Below are 19,896 nucleotides of genomic sequence, written 5' to 3'. Positions count from 1 at the left end.
TTAAAATTTATGTTCTTGACTGTCATGACTGTTATTAAATGGATCAGGAGTTGCATTTAAATGTTCAGCTACTTATCTTTCCTTTTTTACACTATAGTAGCATGGAACTCACACAGCAGAAACGGAAAGGTACGGTGCAAATTTTGGCACAAGAAGTGGGGTTCGGCTCTCATTAAGAGGAAAATTGTTGAAGTATGATTGGTTTGTTTCTGAACGTTAGGGTGGTGTATTTATTTAATATATGCTGTAAAACCATGATTCTTTCTGTATTTAAAAATCGTTGTAAATATATATAGAGGACCCAGTGTAGATTATGCTAGAGTTCTGAGTAATAAACTAAAAATGGTATCGGAGAGCCGTTTGTGGAGGAACAATGGATTTAGGAGAATGGGATAAAGTATAGAAATAAAAAATAGCTTAATATGGAAACTCACGTGGTATTTATTTATACAGGAAAATACATTTCCTAATGTTACTTGGCTATTATGAAGGAGATATCAGCCACACCTAACAAAAGCTTTAAGAAGTTTGCACAAAGTTACATCTTTCCTCCAAACACAGACAATAAATTGAAACAATATATCACAACAAACAGTGGGCTGAGGCAAGTAAGTAGTACTTGATCCACTCTATAAAATAATCACAAATTCATACTCATTTTAATATGGTGATACACAGAAGCACATACATTTGACTAAACTATTTTGTTTGTTAATTTGTAATACTGCTTTTTAAAAATGAAAAGAACTGACATAAGAAACTTTCTTCTAGTCAAAATATGGAAACAATACGATGTAAAGATGTTCATGAAGAGAACAAACACTGGCTTATGTAGGAAAGAATTCCAAATGATAAAAAAATTAACCATTATAGTTATTTAGTCTATGTCTCACTAACTAATGACATATAGATGTCTGAGTTTCACAGTTTGGGAATAATCACAGAACAATAAATACGCACTTATGAGACAAAAGTAATTTACAAACCTGCTTAAAATTTTACGATATCGGTGTTTTACCAAATAGAAGTGAATTATAACTTACAAACAAAATTGCAACACTATCATAATAAAACCTTAAAATAAAAAAAATGAAAAATTACAGCAGCAAAAGCCTTTATGGACCAGATGAATTCGTAAGAAATGCTATGAAGAACAAGTATTCAAGAAATTTCACGAAATTAGCATGAAAATTAAAAACTGTAAACCAAAAAAGAAGAGAAGGCTGTACAGACCATGGAAAGACCCTATGTACAATAATTACCAATGAAAAACAAGATATGAGTATGGACGAAAGTATTCCACCTCAGAAAAGATTGATATCTTCATTACAGTTTGTTGTGAGCAGAAAAAGTTACAAAACATTAAAATACTCAACTACAATAAAACTCGGGTATTGAGAGATCTTAAAAGCAAGGTACTTGAAGGTATGAATAAGTTTCAAGATTGCTTGTTTTTCCTGTATAAATACTTCGCACATTGCAATTTTAAATATCTAGGATATGCACATCACGTAGACTAAATAAAGGAGGCTGTCAACAGAAGACTTCCTTTGTAATCTTGTCAAAAATGGGTGAAAAATAATTTGCCTTTTAAAATGTGTGAACCAACAGAATAGCGTATAACAGTTGTGATAATTCTAGGCCAGTTTACTTTTGGTGCTAAGTAAAGTAAATTAACAAAAACAGCGTTGAAACAAACTAAGGAAATATATAGTGAACTGTTAAGGATTGGGCCTGAGTAAATTGGTCACTAAGTAAAAAATCTTTACGTTCTATGTTAATTACTTCAGGTTATTCTTTATTATTTCTCTCCACCGACTTTCTCCCAACAGTAATATTCGTCAATACTCTATACATTTTGAAATACCCTCCTGGTTGCCTGAAGAAGTCTGTCACGTACGTTCAATGTAATTAATTTAGGTGGTCTTACGTGTACAATCGTCTTCGGAGCTGATAAATGAAATGAGTAGGTATTTCTGTTTATTCGACCAGTTGTGATGGATTTCTGAACTTCTGTTAGTATATGTGACCTCACGCTTTGGCCGGCCGGGGTGGCCGAGCAGTTCTAGGCGCTACAGTCTGGAACCGCGCGACCGCTACGGTCGCAGGTTCGAATCCTGCCTCGGGCATGGTTGTTTGTGATGTCCTTAGGTTAGTTAGGTTTAAGTAGTTCTAAGTTCTAGGAGACTGATGACCTTAGTTAAGTCCCATAGTGCTCAGAGCCATTTGAACCATTTGACTGCTTTGAAAAATGGAGGAGGATGCTCTTCAGTTTAATAGTAAAGAAAATGCAAACCACTAATCGTATTATTAAGGGAAATACTTTCATTTCAGTATCCAAAATCTGTTAGTACACTATTACTGCAAACCGATTTGGAAAGAATAGGAATGATCCTTATTGTCTGGTCTGTATGAACGGCAAGACTTGGAAATCTTATCACCAGCATGGGGTTGTTACAGACGTTGACACAGTGTGGTCCTGTCACCTACGTCATTTACCAAATATCGTTGTATTTGTCTTGGCTGTTGTACAAAGGATAGAGTGTATGGTGTTCACAATAAAAGTACAGTGTGTTCCATTTATCTGATGACCTCACGCATGGAGCAGTAGATGGTGGGCAGTGAGCACTCCGTTGTCTTCCGAACTAGATGACATGTCGTCCGTCTACTACCGCAGTACTGAATTTAAAATATGTGCAAATAGATTTTGTACTCACCCACGTCATGAAAGGAGATGCCGGAACTGCCTGCCATTGTTTTCCACGCATTTATGACATCTACTCAAGAAATTCTTCATCACGCGATGTAATTCTCTTTGAATAAATTGACTCGCGGCGATTAAATAGGGATTTCGAGCGGGGCAGATATTTTTGATAAGGACTCTGTCATAGAAGACAGCGTGATTTGTATGCAAAGAAACAATGACCGTATGAGCCTTTGCAAATGCTGTTGACAAAAACGCAAAGCTTTGTTCTGTTTCACTCAGTTCATTAAAAACGGTTGCAAAATGGTTTGCACATACCTTTAACTCTTAACTGTGACGCAGAATAGGTTTATCAGAGCTCCAAAGCCGGCAGGTTTGGGAGTTTACATACCCATGTAAATGGAACTAAGCCCTGTCTCAAAACAGAATGACTTAAGCATCCATTTCAACGTTATGCATTTGTTTCAAAATCCATTCGCAAAACCTAACCCTGTGCGAGAGATCACCAGGCTGGTGCACTTCTGTTACTTTATAGAGCCTCGGCCTATATAACTTGCAGCTCTTTGTACAGTGGTGCAAGAAATTTACGTTTGCTGTGGAAGACGTCAAAAAGATATTTTAGGGGAATTTTTTTAGGTGGCATGCAATGTCATCTAGATGAGCTTCTGTGAGACAAAAAGCACATGCAGAAGTAACGCCATCTACACTCCTGGAAATTGAAATAAGAACACCGTGAATTCATTGTCCCAGGAAGGGGAAACTTTATTGACACATTCCTGGGGTCAGATACATCACATGATCACACTGACAGAACCACAGGCACATAGACACAGGCAACAGAGCATGCACAATGTCGGCACTAGTACAGTGTATATCCACCTTTCGCAGCAATGCAGGCTGCTATTCTCCCATGGAGACGATCGTAGAGATGCTGGATGTAGTCCTGTGGAACGGCTTGCCATGCCATTTCCACCTGGCGCCTCAGTTGGACCAGCGTTCGTGCTGGACGTGCAGACCGCGTGAGACGACGCTTCATCCAGTCCCAAACATGCTCAATGGGGGACAGATCCGGAGATCTTGCTGGCCAGGGTAGTTGACTTACACCTTCTAGAGCACGTTGGGTGGCACGGGATACATGCGGACGTGCATTGTCCTGTTGGAACAGCAAGTTCCCTTGCCGGTCTAGGAATGGTAGAACGATGGGTTCGATGACGGTTTGGATGTACCGTGCACTATTCAGTGTCCCCTCGACGATCACCAGTGGTGTACGGCCAGTGTAAGAGATCGCTCCCCACACCATGATGCCGGGTGTTGGCCCTGTGTGCCTCAGTCGTATGCAGTCCTGATTGTGGCGCTCACCTGCACGGCGCCAAACACGCATACGACCATCATTGGCACCAAGGCAGAAGCGACTCTCATCGCTGAAGACGACACGTCTCCATTCGTCCCTCCATTCACGCCTGTCGCGACACCACTGGAGGCGGGCTGCACGATGTTGGGGCGTGAGCGGAAGACGGCCTAACGGTGTGCGGGACCGTAGCCCAGCTTCATGGAGACGGTTGCGAATGGTCCTCGCCGATACCCCAGGAGCAACAGTGTCCCTAATTTGCTGGGAAGTGGCGGTGCGGTCCCCTACGGCACTGCGTAGGATCCTACGGTCTTGGCGTGCATCCGTGCGTCGCTGCGGTCCGGTCCCAGGTCGACGGGCACGTGCACCTTCCGCCGACCACTGGCGACAACATCGATGTACTGTGGAGACCTCACGCCCCACGTGTTGAGCAATTCGGCGGTACGTCCACCCGGCCTCCCGCATGCCCACTATACGCCCTCGCTCAAAGTCCGTCAACTGCACATACGGTTCACGTCCACGCTGTCGCGGCATGCTACCAGTGTTAAAGACTGCGATGGAGCTCCGTATGCCACGGCAAACTGGCTGACACTGACGGCGGCGGTGGACAAATGCTGCGCAGCTAGCGCCATTCGACGGCCAACACCGCGGTTCCTGGTGTGTCCGCTGTGCCGTGCGTGTGATCATTGCTTGTACAGCCCTCTCGCAGTGTCCGGAGCAAGTATGGTGGGTCTGACACACCGGTGTCAATGTGTTCTTTTTTCCATTTCCAGGAGTGTATAAGCCACCTCTACCAAGACCCCACACAGAAATCAATTTGTAAGTTTCTCGACATTAGTGTCAGTAATAATTTTTTGTTGGTCCAAATCCAGGAAGTAAACGGATAATATATTACGGAAATATGTGATAAAGCGAAAACAGTTTTCCCCAGATGGAGATGTAATTCACATTTCCAGAAATTAGGAACGAAACTAGTAGCGCGAGTTATTGGACATCAGTTGACTTTTTTTCATACCTGAATGACTAGTAAAATGAAGGAATAGCTGTTGCAGATGATTCTGACATTACTATTTCCTAAGCAACGGAACGCATACCAGAAAACAGGAATGGACTGAAAACGTGTTAATTAAGAGTGACTATTGTGTTCAAATCGTGGGACGGCTAAACATGGTTAGATGACACGTAACTAGATTGCCCAGCACTCGGCTTGTCAGTTATTTATAGCTGCCCAACTACATTTTACCCATATGAATCCCACCGTTTTTCTCTCACTGTTTATGTTGTAGAAAGCTTGTATACATAAGCACTTACTAGACCGAAGAGCGGAGCAAAACATTATGCCGACAGATAAAATTTGAAACACATATTAAGTAACCGGTAAGATAAAAGTGCGAGTCGTTTGCTGGGAAGGTTTATCGGCAGTGACGTAAGTTTGCAGTATATTGCTTCTTGAACAGCCAGTCACTACCCTACAGCAAATTCGGCCGTTTAGGCTCTTCTATATGTTAACTATTTCTGGGAATAATAAAAATTCTCTCATTGTGCTTTTATTCAGTGGCTAGCTTACACAAACAAATTCAGTCCTGTCTTTGTTTTCACGTTTTATTGTATGTTAACTTTTAATTATGTTGTTCCACATACGCAGGTATCTTTAATGCAGCAATAAGCACTTAGATCTGAGCCACATATAATTCTTACAGTGAAAATTTCGTGTCACTGCAAAGTCTTCATCCCACATATTTTTAGTATAGGAAAATGATATACTCAATTCAGATAACTGCCTTCAACGTAATGCCGAAAAATTTGAAAAGCATTTGCGGTCTAGCTTTCCCCCCACCATATTTCCAACAGTTTAAACTTCATTCAAAACACTTTAACTGGAATTATCTTCTAAGTATATAAAGTCCGTCTCCGTGATTAGATAAAAGGCTAATTGTCTGCCATGTGTGTTTCGCTTATCGTTGACACATTGCAAGTTGTCAGAAAAACATATTTTGCTATATTTGTATATTAGATGTGCGATAAAATCGTTTTAACATGCTTCTATATCGCAATTGTCTGGCATTAACCTCCTAATTTTAGGGTTAAATGTGTAAAATGATGACACTCTCATTACATTACTTATTCCAGTGTTTCTTAATGCAAAAAGGTATCGTACATGTGACGAAACACTAACAATGACTTTCCCAAAAAATTACTTCTATATTTAGACCATAGACGCCTAGCTGTAGATAGCAAGGCGCATCTTCAGAGGGCCAAATATATGTATCGTATAAGAGGCGCTGAGTAAGCAGTATGTCTTTATGTAAAACTGATGAAAACAATTTTAATTGCACAGAGCAGCAGGAAAGATGTCATTATTGCAATGCTTAATTAACGTAAATGTAGGCAGGGCATATTTGTCCGAAGTGAGTCATTTCCTAAACGAGGGAGAAGTTTTACTTCTGAAACAGAAACCTGTTGGTTTATGCCCTACCTGTACATGATGAGCATAATTATTTTAGTTTCCCACAATGAGCAAGACATTCGTGATTGATCTGTGATACCTACAGTTTATTTTTTTAAGGCTCTTCTGTAAAGCATTTAATGTATGTTGTATACGATACGTTCCATAAAATTACCTGTTATTTTCATGGAAATTGTTTTCAGTAACAAGCCATCGACAGCAAATTAAGCTTCTTGGAAAGTTTCCTTAAGGAATGCAGATGCACATGGTTCCATGTTTAAGATGTGTGCAGAATTAAGAATAATACTTCTTTCTCTAGTATGTCACTGTCACTGAAGACAAAATTCTTTATTATAAACTAAGTTCTATGATATTTGTGAGCAGATGTTAGTATTTAACTTTTTATTATGACGTATGTTGCAGAGTGTCTATGATTAAACTGCAGTCAAAAATACAGCAATAAAGTCTATTTGGCACTTTTAAAAATGATAATTACATATAAGAGTTTTAAATTGGTGAAGGAATATCTGGCAGTTTGTTAGGTCTGAAGTGAATCACGTGATGGCTTTATGAAATTGTTGCCTGTTGGTTTGCCTTTTGTTGCCGAGTTCCAGAGCATCCCTACACACACACACACACACACACACACACACACACACACTGCAGCAGTAATCAGCAAGCTTTGGCTCAGTCCAGCGTCCCTGATATCTTTGTTCCATTACAGAAACGTCATGATGGATAATTTCTTCGTTTTCGTAACCGACAACTCTACAACTATAAGGGAAAAAGTAAATTTGTGAATGGAGATAACGGATTTTAAAGAGCAAGTTGCATCGAAGGTGATGGTATTTTTGCAGAAGTACTGTCACCAGTTAACACCAGTTGTCATCTCTTTGGTTGTCTAAAAATTTAAGAATGATTCCTCTTAACGCCTTCCAAGCTTGCTATACTTTTACATCTAAAATACGGTCAAATGTGGGCTCCTTTACGAGTTGAAAATTTGTGGCACAGAAAACTACATTTCTTAACTGTTGTATCACTTGTCTTACAGAACTTAAAAGCCTGACCTCATCGGGTTACACTTTTGACAAAATCTTCCATTAAGACACAAAGGAATTACAGACATTGGCTGCGAGCGGGAATTAATTTAGCAATGGGGAAGTAGAAAATTCGTGCCGGACCAGGATTCGAACCGGTTCCAAATCCTGATCCAGAACAGATTCCAACTTTCTCCATTGATTTAAATCATTGGCCACCCGCAGCCGGTTTCTGTAATTCCGTTGTGTCTGAATTAATAGTGGCTACTGGATCAGAATGTTGTCTGTCCTTTTGGACATGTTTTTAGTGTAGCCCATTTACATTTTTAATAGTACAGCGATGACGTTACATCGCCAGAGATTTTCCACTTGTGTTCAGTATATCTGATGGGAGTCGAAGAGGACTGCCGTACTAACATGTCTTTTTCATCCCTTCAGCCCCAACCACCGACCCTCTCCAACAAGTAATCTTCATGTGAACTGTACGGTCGAAGGAAATAGGAGGAGAACAGCCGCTGTTTTGAAGTAGGCCTAAAACACCTTTCAATCTAGGCTCGCAAAGGTTTGTGAATAGCCTCCAGTCAGTTGAATCAAGGTTCAAATTCAAATTTCATTAGCAATTAACGTCGCAGTAAACAACATGATTCAATCTGCAGCGAAGTATACACTTATAAGATGCTAGATGCTTTCTGGCAGATTAAAACTGTGTGCCGGACCGACAATCGATCTCGGGACCTTTCCCTTTCGCGCTCAAGTGCTCTACCAACTAAGTTACCCAAGCATGACTCACGATCCCTCTTCACAACTTTACCCCATCTCCCACTTTCCACACTACACAGAAGCTCTCCTGCGAACCTTGCAAGACTAGTGGCACCTTGAGCCACAGCCTGGGGGATGTCTCCAGAATGAAATTTTCTGGTCTGTAGCCAAATATGCGCTGAAATGAAACTTCCTGGTAGATTAAAACTGTATGCCGGACCGATAAATTCCCGCGGAAGGCAAAGGTCTTGAGTTCCAGTGTCGGTCTGGCATACAGTTTTAATCTGCCAGTAAGTTACAAACAACGAGATTGTTTTCCTTCTTGAAAGATGGAATCACATCCCTATGACGATGTTCTATGAGACCCTGACATGTTGGAGAGAAGATTCCATTGTTGTAGTTTTGACCCTTCCACACACAAGGTCTCAAATGAGGTCACACAATTCCACTTGACTCAGTCCGTGCAACTTATCGTCTTTTCTGTCAAAATCACTCAGAGGATGTGGAAGGCTTGTTTGGTTCTTCTTGTTCCACAATGTCTTCATTTTCTGCTTCACACTCGTAACTTTGGGATGGAGTAGGAACTGGCAAACACTCCGAATGTGGAACAGGACGAATAGCAGATGAAAGATTACGGTGCTGAACTGCTCCTCTTTTTCTTCATTGGTCAGTCTGCCTTTACCGATAGCATCAAGTAGAAATACCTGTTATCTATATGGTCTGCAGGCACCCGTAAAACCATAGGCACAGAAGAATCCATAGGTTTTTTTCGTTTTCCAGCCATTCTCATGGCATAACCAAACAACACATGTGGAACCCTGACTTATCCTAGTCCTCCACCTTCATACCAAAATAATGCCAATGGTTCAAATGGCTCTGAGCACTATGGGACTTAACATCTGAGGTCATCAGTCCCCTAGAACTTAGAACTACTTAAACCTAACCAACCTAAGGACATCATACGCATCCATGCCCGAGGCAGGATTCGAACCTGCGACCGTAGCGGTCGCGTGGTTCCAGACTGCAACGCCTAGAATCGCTCGGTCACACCGGCCGGCAAAATAATGCCAATAGGCAGTCTCCACAAGAGGTGTCAATTGAATTTCCGTGACGAAAATGTTATTCAACACAAATGCAACAAAAATTATTCACTGAATCTAAACATTTTCGTGTCATTTTGATTTTAAAAATTATAGACTTCAAAAGCAAATGGAAAACAGAAAGTATGCACTAGTTGCAATACAAACGATATGAAACTCGCAGTCACAGCTGCTGGAATTATGTTTAAAACGTAGAGACGGCTGCAGAAAAGTGTTATTGTCATTAACAAGGGTGCCACCTTACAAAACAAAATTAACATAGTTAAAGATGTGGATGAAGAAAAATGACGAAATTGCATCGCCAATGCAAGAGCTAATCGATAATTTTTAAGATAATTTTTGAATTCAGTTCGTGAAAACATATGAGAATAAAATATTTCTAATTTATTGGGTTTAATCAAATGTGAATAAACCATTTTCAAGTTATCTATTCCATTCACACGTTATAAGAAACGAAAGAAACCTTCTGACATCTACAGTTCTACTTCAATAGTTGATGGCGTGGTAAACGTCTAAAATCCAAACAATCTACAAATACTATTTTTCGGTAAATGCCACTTCGATACGGCCACCGTAGTTTAAACGCACACTCTCTCTGAACTGTCTTTAATAGAATACGTTTCAATAGAAGATACTACATTATGATACTGAAATACCTGCCACATTATCAATTCACTTTCTCCTAACTGGGAAATACATGATTTACGTCTGAGTGTATATGACTTCTTTATCCGAAAGATACGCATGACACATGAACATGGTGTATATGAGGCACTGTCTTGTAGTTTTGGTCCTTTGGTTAAGATGATTTTATACTGTACATGTGGTTGATTCCTCAGATAACTGTTCACAGCACACATGAGTACATTTTGTCTCTTATATAACTTATATATTTTCCTTCTTAAGCGCTACTATTGCGACCTGTAGCTGACAAGTTATGTTACCGTGTTCATACTAAGCATTCGTATTTACTTCATTGTCAACATATTGAGATTTAAGATTCTTCTCTTTTGCTTGTAACTGGAAGACAGAGTAACGAATCCTTAATTCGAAAGAAACTTCTTGTTTTACTTTGTTGAGTACTACTTCTAAATTTTCTTTAAATAGTTTCTAGAAAAATATTTGTTCCCACAATATTATCCTCTCTTCTCTCCTTGATACCTATAAAATATGAGCAACTTTATCGCCATAAACACCGATGCTTCTGCCACTATAATTAGAGACATAAAATGGCTGTGCTTTAAATCCGAATGAAATAAATCTCTATGGATTCAACTGAGCGAAACTGGAATCGTTATATCAAAACAAATATTTCATCAGCATTTACATTCATTTAGTGAATTCACAATTTTCATAGATCGAAAGCAGTAAGATAAGAGTTGGAAATTATGGACAAGTGGTTAATCATTTAACTATTTTAAGTTGTGTTCAATGGCTTTTAAAAATGGTAGAAATGAAATCATGCACACAACACCTTAAGCTGCTACTCGATTTGTTCTTTTTCTGCGACCGGTTTCGGTCAAAGCCCATTATTCACCACAGATTTTTATCTGCATGAGTTACATACATAGATAAGAAACTAAACTTCAAAAATATAATATTTCTAAATAATGTTTAATCATGTAGGGGTAGATGAATGAAGTGTCAACTAACTATCCAAGGAAGGGAAAGAAGTGACATACCATACCGATTGAACTAAACACGTATATTCCTTGGATAGTTGTCTGACACTCCATGCATCTACCTGTTTGTGACTAAACATTATTTACAAATATTATATTTCTGAGATTGTGTTTAACCGATACATATACATAAGTAATCCTTGTTGCTGACAAAAATCTGTATTGGATAATGGATTTTTACCAAACTCGGTCGCACAATAAATAATAAATAGAACAGCAGGGTAGATGACTATTTATGAGGAGCTCTGGAGTATGTTTTGCAAGAACATGGTCTTCTTATAGATTAAGATTTGAAACAGTCCAGTTAAAACTGTAGGTACACATGGAAAATAAACAGCAAATGGGAAAACATGTAAGTCAACAGCTCTTACTGAAAAAGTCAGAAATGTTGCCCTGGAGATAATTATAATTTGCTGTGTAAAGTAGGCCTATTCATCATTAATTCACAGCATCGAAATTATGGCAAGCATAGTATCAGAGTGACTTGTGCATCCCGAGCGTTATCTTTAGCGCGACGCAATCAATATCCATGCATAGCATTGTGATTCGTGGTATTTTTTATTAAGAGTGCGGCGCCTAATGAATAAGAGATCGACTGGACGGCAGCCTCCACAAAATACGGCTGTGACGATAACGATAACAGTCATCGAAATCATAACCCTTTCCGGAACCACGAAAGCACAAGATGGCGGCGATCAATTCTCAAAATTACACTGTGTTCCCGCTCAAGATAAAGAAGCTCCTCGTTATAAACGAGAAACGCGTAACAGACACACAGACGCGAAGTAGCTATAATGAGCACGTCTGTCAACAAATTTCAGCTGACACGCTATAACGTATGAGAAATCTGTACAACAATGTACAAACAACATGAAGTCGAACGTAAACTAATGCTTCAGGATACACTGCACACTGAAAATTTTACATTTGCATAATCCAGCACGTTTGTTCGTGATAATATAGCTTTGAATCTGCTGCTCCGGAAATGGAACACGAACTATTCATTCGTGCTTACAATTATTTCATTTAGGCCTAGGTGTACGTGTCTTTAATGTCACGGCAAAAATACACTTCGTTGAAATATAAACCATCGTTTTCGTCTTACAGTCAAATGCAGACAACAAATTCGTTCCATTCCCTGCAATAAACTGAGAAAGTATGCATATACTTTCAAATGACAGGTTGAACGCTAGGTTTTCTTGGTGAACACACTGTTTTTGTAGAAATGACTATGAACAGTGGAGTAAGGAAATAAAGTGTGTTATTCGGAACATTATTCTTCCCTGTCATTCAAACGAAGATCCGCCTTATCATTCGGCAATTTATAATATTTACGTGTGGAAATACCGTAGGGCCTACTAATGCGAATACGCTTGAAGTTCTTCGTATGACTAGTATATTAACAAAACATTTAAAGTTACACGCAAGTATCCACTAAAATACATATTATTACATCTCTTTAAATGAACGAGAGAGAAAGTTTCCGCGAAATAATGAACGTAAGGTGTTTGTTTATCAGTTGCGTGATTGGAAGAATATCTAGCCAACCGCTTCGCGCGAAGATATATCAACTTTAACGCACGCGAAAGAAAACAGTGCATGTCTACTACAAAGCACAGCATCGAGCGCACAATGATACGCCTGAAAGTGACTAATCAAAAATTTGTGTTTATTGCCGTCCCTTACTTATTTTCGTTTGTATTGGGTATGCATGTTCCTTGAGTGGTCAGTGTACTGCAGTTCATACACAGAACTGCCCGTATTTGGTTTTATTTCCTGAAAAGGGGCAATTTTGCAAGAAGTAGTAGTAAATTCACGTACCTTTTTCCAGTCGAAGTTCCGCTGCAATCCGATGAACGCAGTTTTATCGTATCTGTCAAGCACAACACGGGAATAACATCCTGCGTCACACGCACACACACGCTGACTGAGTCGACAAAAGACTGTCGCAGCGAACGCGATACGCGCAGCCAACTATGACAGATCAAAAACAATTTTACGTTGCAGATCCTGCGGTCAGCATCGCATTGCAACCCGCTAACACTGAACACACAACAGATAACACTATCATGCACTAGCTACTCACTCATAAAATCGCACAAATGAAAACTGAATGTGCTATTCACGCTAAACGTCACACGTTCTTTTCGTCGACATTCTCACTTTCAGAAATGTTTGTGTTCTGCTAACGCGGTTAGTGCAAAATGACGGATTAGTGTTAACTTTCTTGTGGTTTGACTGTCAATGACAGTAACGGGAGGTACTCGACACTGAGTGATCTCGAAGATACAGAGAAAACACTAGCGAATAGAATCTCGAGAGAAAACAAAAAAAGCGCGCAAACAATACGCTATGAACAACACCAGATTAACACTTTCACACGGTAAACATCTTCCATTCGACGCCGTCTCTCCAACACTGGTGAAGGTAACAGTCGTCTGTCGTCTTCCACCGAATTTGGACGACTGGTTGTGGTGGTGACGGCCTTGCGTTGCAGCCGGGCTCGCGCGACCCGAGGGAGTGGCGGTCTGGTTCTTGCTGACGAAAAAGAAGAGACACAGAAGCTGGACGCCCGGCGAGGAGCGCGGGCTGCAGCGGTACCGTCGGCAGCAACGAGCACGCCCCTGACGCAACCGTCGCGGTCACGAGTTGGACTCGGAATGGGGAGCCGAGGCGGAGCCAGATCGCCGGCGACAAAGGCGCAACGCTGGGGGGGAAGCGGAGTCAGGCTGGGCTCAGTGCGCCGCCGCCGCCCGGGACGAACAGCGGGGATGCTGCGGGCCTGTGTAGGCGTGTGCTGCCGATGCTGCACCTGACCAAACGGACTCGTGACTGCAACAATGAAGTTTCGAAGACACAGCTTCATCATCAGCGCTTCACTCGTTATCTGAGAATCTTCGCTGGAAATTCAACACCCAGAAACGCATGTCTGTGGAAGTCACAGGACGTTCTTAAATGCAATTTGGCCTTTCCTATGTACCACACCATCCAATCTGGTTAGAGCTTTAGGTACATTTTTATAAACATTTAATTTGTCATAGTAGCAAATTCTTATTACACGCTGTATAAATTTTTCTTATTGTATTTCCAGATGAAAGCCATACAATTTCTGAATAACATATGTGTTTTGTGACCTCTAATACTAATGTTCACGTTTAATTTCAATTATTTACAAGTACATACCATGGTTTTAATAAGGAAGGAGGGAGGGAGGTGTTTTTATGACATCGACTTTAGGAAGGAATAAGGTTTGTTATTAAATTACAGACTGAGGTGACAAAAGTACTGGGCAGCGATGTGCACCTATACAGATGGCGATAGTATTGTACACAAGGTATAAAAGGGCAATGTATTTGCGGAGCTGTCATTTGTACTCAGGTGGTTCATGTGAAACGGTTTCCGATCTGATTATGGCCGCATGACAGGACTTAACAGACTTTGAACGTAGATTGTTAGTTGGAGCTAGAGGCATGGACATTCCATTGGCCGACTATCTTCACTTAACGACCGAGAGCAGCGGCGTTTGCATAGAATTTTTAGTGCTAACAGACTCTTTCCACAACGAAAGTTTGTGTCGAAACCTGGTAGAAAATCCCAAGAGATTCTGGTCGTATGTGAAATATGTTAAGGGCAAGAAACAATTAGTGCCTTCTCTCCGTGATAGCAATGGAGATACTATCGAAGACATTGCTGCCAAAGCAGAGTTACTAAACACAGCCTTTCAAAATGCCTTCACAAAAGGAGACTAAGTAAATACTCCAGAATTCGAATCGAGAACAGCTACCAACATGAGTAAAGTGGAAGTAAATATCCTCGGAGTAGTGAAGCAACTTAAATCACTTAATGAAAGCAAGTCTTCTGGTCCAGACTCTATACCAATTACGTTCCTTTCGGAGTATGCTGATGCATTAGCTCCATACTTAACAATCATATACAACTGTTCGCTCGACGAAAGATCCGTACTCAAGGACTGGAAAGTTGCACAGGTCACACCAATATTCAAGAAGGGTAGTAAGAGTACTCCACTTAATTACGGGCACATATCGTTAACGTCGATATGCAGCAGGATTGTGAAACATATATTGTGTTCGAACATTATGAATTACCTCGAAGAAAACTATTGGCACACAGTCAACAGGGGTTTAGAAAACATCGCTCTTATGAAACACAACCAACACCTTATTCACATGAAGTATTCAGTGTTACTAGTAAGGAATTTCAGATCGATTCCGTAATTTTGGGTTTCTGGAAGGGTTTTGACACTGTACCACACAAGCGGCTTGTAGTGAAATTGCGTGCTTATGGAATATCGCCTCCGTTATGTGACTGGATTTGAGATTTCCTGTCAGAGAGTTCACAGTTCGTAGTAATTGATGGAAAGTCATCCAGTAAAACTGAAGTGATTTCTGGCGTTCTCCAAGGTAGTGTTATAGGCCCTTTGCTTTTCTTTATCTATATAAACGATTTGGGAGACAATCTGAGCAGCCGTCTTCGGTTGTTTGCAGATGACGCTGTGGTTTATCGACTAATAACGTCATCAGAAGATCAAAACAAACTGCAAAACGATTTAGAAAAAAATATCTGAAGGGTGCGAAAAGTGGCAGTTTACCCTAAATAACGAAAAGTGTGAGGTCATCCACATGACTGCTGAAAGGAACTCAAACTTCGGTTACACGATAAATCAGTCTAATCTAAAAGCCTTAAATTCAACTAAATACCTAGGTATTACAATTACGAACAACTTAAATTGGAAGGAACACATAGAAAATGTTGTGGGAAAGGCTAACCAAAGACTGCCTTATATTGGCAGGACACTTAGAAAACGCAACATATTTGCTAAGGGGGCTGCCTACACTACGTTTGTCCGTCCTCTTTTAGAATACGCTGCGCGGTGTGGGATCCTTACCAGATAGAGCGGTTCTAGGCGTTGCAGTCTGGAACCGCCCGACCGCTACGGTCGCAGGTTCGAATCCTGCCTCGGGCATGGATGTGTGTGATGTCCTTAGGTTAGTTAGATTAAAGAAATTCTAAGTTCTAGGGGAATGATGACCTCAGAAGTTAAGTCGCATAGCGCTCAGAGCCATTTGAACCTTACCAGATAGGACGGAGTACGTCGAAAAAGTTCAAAGAAGGGCAGAACGTTTTGTATTATCGCGAAATATTTGAGAGAGGCTCACGGAAATGATACAGGCGTTTTTCGTTGCGACGGAATCATCTCACGAACTTACGATCACCTACTTTCTCCTCCGAATGCGAAAATATTTTGTTGACACCGACCTACATAGGGAGAAACGATCACCACGATAAAATGTGGGAAACGAAAGCTTGTACGGAAAGATATAGATCTTCGTTCTTTCCGCGCGCCATACGAGATTGGAATAATAGAGAATTGTGAAGGTGGCTCGATGAACCCTCTGCCAGGAACTTAAATGTGATTTTCAGAGTATCCATGTAGATGTAGACAAGCTACAATGCACGAAATTACCTCAGAAATCATTGTGGGACGTACGTAGATCGTATCCGTGAGGACAGTGCGGCGATAACTGGCGTTAATGGGCTGTGTCAGCAGACGGCCGGCGCGAGTGCCTTGCTAACAGCGCAAGATCGCCTGTAGCTTCTCTCCCAGGCTCATCAGGTGGACCCTAGACAGCTGTAAGACTGTGGCCTGGTCGGTTGAGTCCCGATTTCGGTTGGTACGTACACAGTAGGGTTCGAGAGCGGCATAGTCCAGACGAAGCCATTGACCAAGTTGTCAACAAAGCACTGTGCAAGCACAATGGTGTGGGCTGTGTTTACAGGAAACCGAATGGGTCCTCTGGTCTAATTGAACCGTTCACTGCCTGGAAATGGTTCTGTTCGGCTACTTTGAGACCATTTGCAGCCCTTCATGGATTTCATGTTCCCAAACAACGACTGAATTGTTATTTATGTCATGCACTACGTCAGCGGGCCACAATGAAAGGAGAACATTCTGGACAGTCCGAACGAATGATTTAGCTACCCAGATCACCTGACGTGAGACCCAACGACGTAATCGAGAGATCAAATGGTTCAAATGGCTCTGAGCACTATGGGACTTAACTGCAGAGGTCATCAGTCCCCTAGAACTTAGAACTACTTAAACCTAACTAACCTAAGGACATCACACACATCCATGCCCGAGGAAGGATTCGAACCTGCGACCATAGCGGTCGCGCGGTTCCAGACCGTAGCGCCTAGAACCGCTCGGCCACTTCGGCCGACCGAGAGGTCAGTTTGTGTACAAAACCCTGCACTAACCTAACCTAACCATTTTCGCCATTATGGACGCCTGTAAAGACAGCATGGACAATATTTCTGCAGGGGACTTTCAACGACATGTTGAGACCATGTCACGTCGAGCTGCTACACTACGCTGGCAAAAGGAAGGCCTTCACGATATTAGGAGGTATCCCACGACTTTTGTCACCTCATTGTATATAACTTAAGTGCATAATGACGTGCTTTGTTTATACAGGGTGTTTCAAAAATGACCGGTATATTTGATCCGGCAATAAAAACTAAACGAGCAGCGATAGAAATACACCGTTTGTTGCAATATGCTTGGGACAACAGTACATTTTCAGGCAGACAAACTTTCGAAATTACAGTAGTTACAATTTTCAACAACAGATGACGCTGCGGTCTGGGAAACTCTATAGTACGATATTTTCCACATATCCACCATGCGTAGCAATAATATGGCGTAGTCTCTGAATGAAATTACCCGAAACCTTTGACAACGTGTCTGGCGGATTGGCTTCACATGCAGATGAGGTGTACTGCTTCAGCTGTTCAATTGTTTCTGGATTCTGGCGGTACACCTGGTCTTTCAAGTGTCCCCACAGAAAGAAGTCACAGGGGTTCATGTCTGGCGAATAGGGAGGCCAATCCACGCCGCCTCCTGTATGTTTCGGATAGCCCAAAGCAATCACACGATCATCGAAATATTCATTCAGGAAATTAAAGACGTCGGCCGTGCGATGTGGCCGGGCACCATCTTGCACAAACCACGAGGTGTTCGCAGTGTCGTCTAAGGCAATTTGTACCGCCACAAATTCACGAAGAATGTCCAGATAGCGTGATGCAGTAATCGTTTCGGATCTGAAAGATGGGCCAATGATTCCTTTGGAAGAAATGGCGGCCCAGACCTGTACTTTTTGAGGATGTAGGGACGATGGGACTGCAACATGGGGCTTTTCGGTTCCCCATATGCGCCAGTTCTGTTTATTGACGAAGCCGTCCAGGTAAAAATAAGCTTCGTCAGTAAACCAAATGCTGCCCACATGCATATCGCCGTCATCAATCCTGTGCACTATATCGTTAGCGAATGTCTCTCGTGCAGCAATGGTAGCGGCGCTGAGGGGGTTGCCGCGTTTGAATTTTGTATGGATAGAGGTGTAAACTCTGGCGCATGAGACGATACGTGGACGTTGTCGTCATTTGGACCGCAGCTGCAACACGGCGAACGGAAACCCGAGGCCGCTGTTGGATCACCTGCTGCGCTAGCTGCGCGTTGCCCTCTGTGGTTGCCGTACGCGGTCGCCCTACCTTTCCAGCACGTTCATCCGTCACGTTCCCAGTCCGTTGAAATTTTTCAAACAGATCCTTTATTGTATCGCTTTTCGGTCCTTTGGTTACATTAAACCTCCGTTGAAAACTTCGTCTTGTTGCAACAACACTGTGTTCTAGGCGGTGGAATTCCAACACCAGAAAAATCCTCTGTTCTAAGGAATAAACCATGTTGTCTACAGCACACTTGCACGTTGTGAACAGCACACGCTTACAGCAGAAAGACGACCTACAGAATGGCGCACCCACAGACTGCGTTGTCTTCTATATCTTTCACATCACTTGCAGCGCCATCTGTTGTTGAAAATTGTAACTACTGTAATTTCGAAAGTTTATCCGCCTGAAAATGTACTGTTGTCCCAAGCATATTGCAACAAACGGTGTATTTCTATCGCTGCTCGTTTAGTTTTTATTGCCGTTTCAAATATACCGGTCATTTTTGAAACATCCTGTACATACTCAAAAGCTGACCAAAGATGGTGACAGAGATGAAGGCAAAGATGAAGGCAAAGTCGATATTTCGAAAGTAGTTAAATTTATTTTCTTTTATCGAGTACGAAAGCACACACACATGCAGACTGCTTACCATAGTCAAAAAGCACTCCGTCTTCAGGCCACGAGTGGCCTATCGTGACCATCCGACCGCCGTGTCATCCTTAGTTGAGGATGCGGATAGGAGGGGCGTGGGGTCAGCACACCGCTCTCCCGGTGGTTATGATGGTATTCTTGACCGAAGCCGGTACTATTCGGTCGAGTAGCTCCTCAATTGGCATCACGAGGCTGAGTTCACCCCGAAAAATGGCAACAGTGCATGGCGGCCCAGATGGTCACTCACCTAAGTGCCGACCACGCCCGACAGCGCTTAACTTCGGTGATCTCACGGGAACCGGTGTATCCACTGCGGCAAGGCCGTTGCGCTTGCCGTAATATGCGAGCAGAATTATAAATCTCCACGAAAATCCGAGTAAAAGAAAGTTGTATTAGATGAGAGTTATGCGGAAATTAACGCGGAATCGCCGTACCTAATCGAATGTTGGGCTAACATTGAAAAACACGTGTGCGGCGACTCCCGGTATACCTTGCTAGACAGACGACGCCATTTGCATTGGCATTGTCCCAGTGTGCTTTCTACAGTGCCAGTTGTCAGGTCAAAAGGTTTGAAACGATTGATCTGCCCACCGACTGTGAAATAGATCAATGATTCGGTTTTTGAAAGCAGGGACTATTGCA

The 19,896-nt window shown here is 41.8% G+C and overlaps 1 long non-coding RNA gene across 1 annotated transcript in view; it reads right to left on the bottom strand.

The window, feature by feature from the left end:
* The window catches only part of LOC126161625 (uncharacterized), a 1,324,793-nt gene extending 1,311,074 nt beyond the window's left edge, over window positions 1–13,719 (bottom strand). The window contains exon 1 of the long non-coding RNA XR_007534935.1: window positions 12,898–13,719. This is a non-coding gene — a long non-coding RNA (uncharacterized LOC126161625). The remainder of the gene's footprint in view (window positions 1–12,897) is intronic.
* Window positions 13,720–19,896: the final 6,177 nt, after the last annotated feature.

This window comes from Schistocerca cancellata, chromosome 2 (genome assembly GCF_023864275.1).
Source record: "Schistocerca cancellata isolate TAMUIC-IGC-003103 chromosome 2, iqSchCanc2.1, whole genome shotgun sequence".
Classification (NCBI taxonomy): Eukaryota; Metazoa; Arthropoda; class Insecta; order Orthoptera; family Acrididae; genus Schistocerca; species Schistocerca cancellata.
The sequence above is the reverse complement of the archived record's forward strand: the minus strand, read 5'-3'. Positions and strand labels throughout refer to the sequence as shown.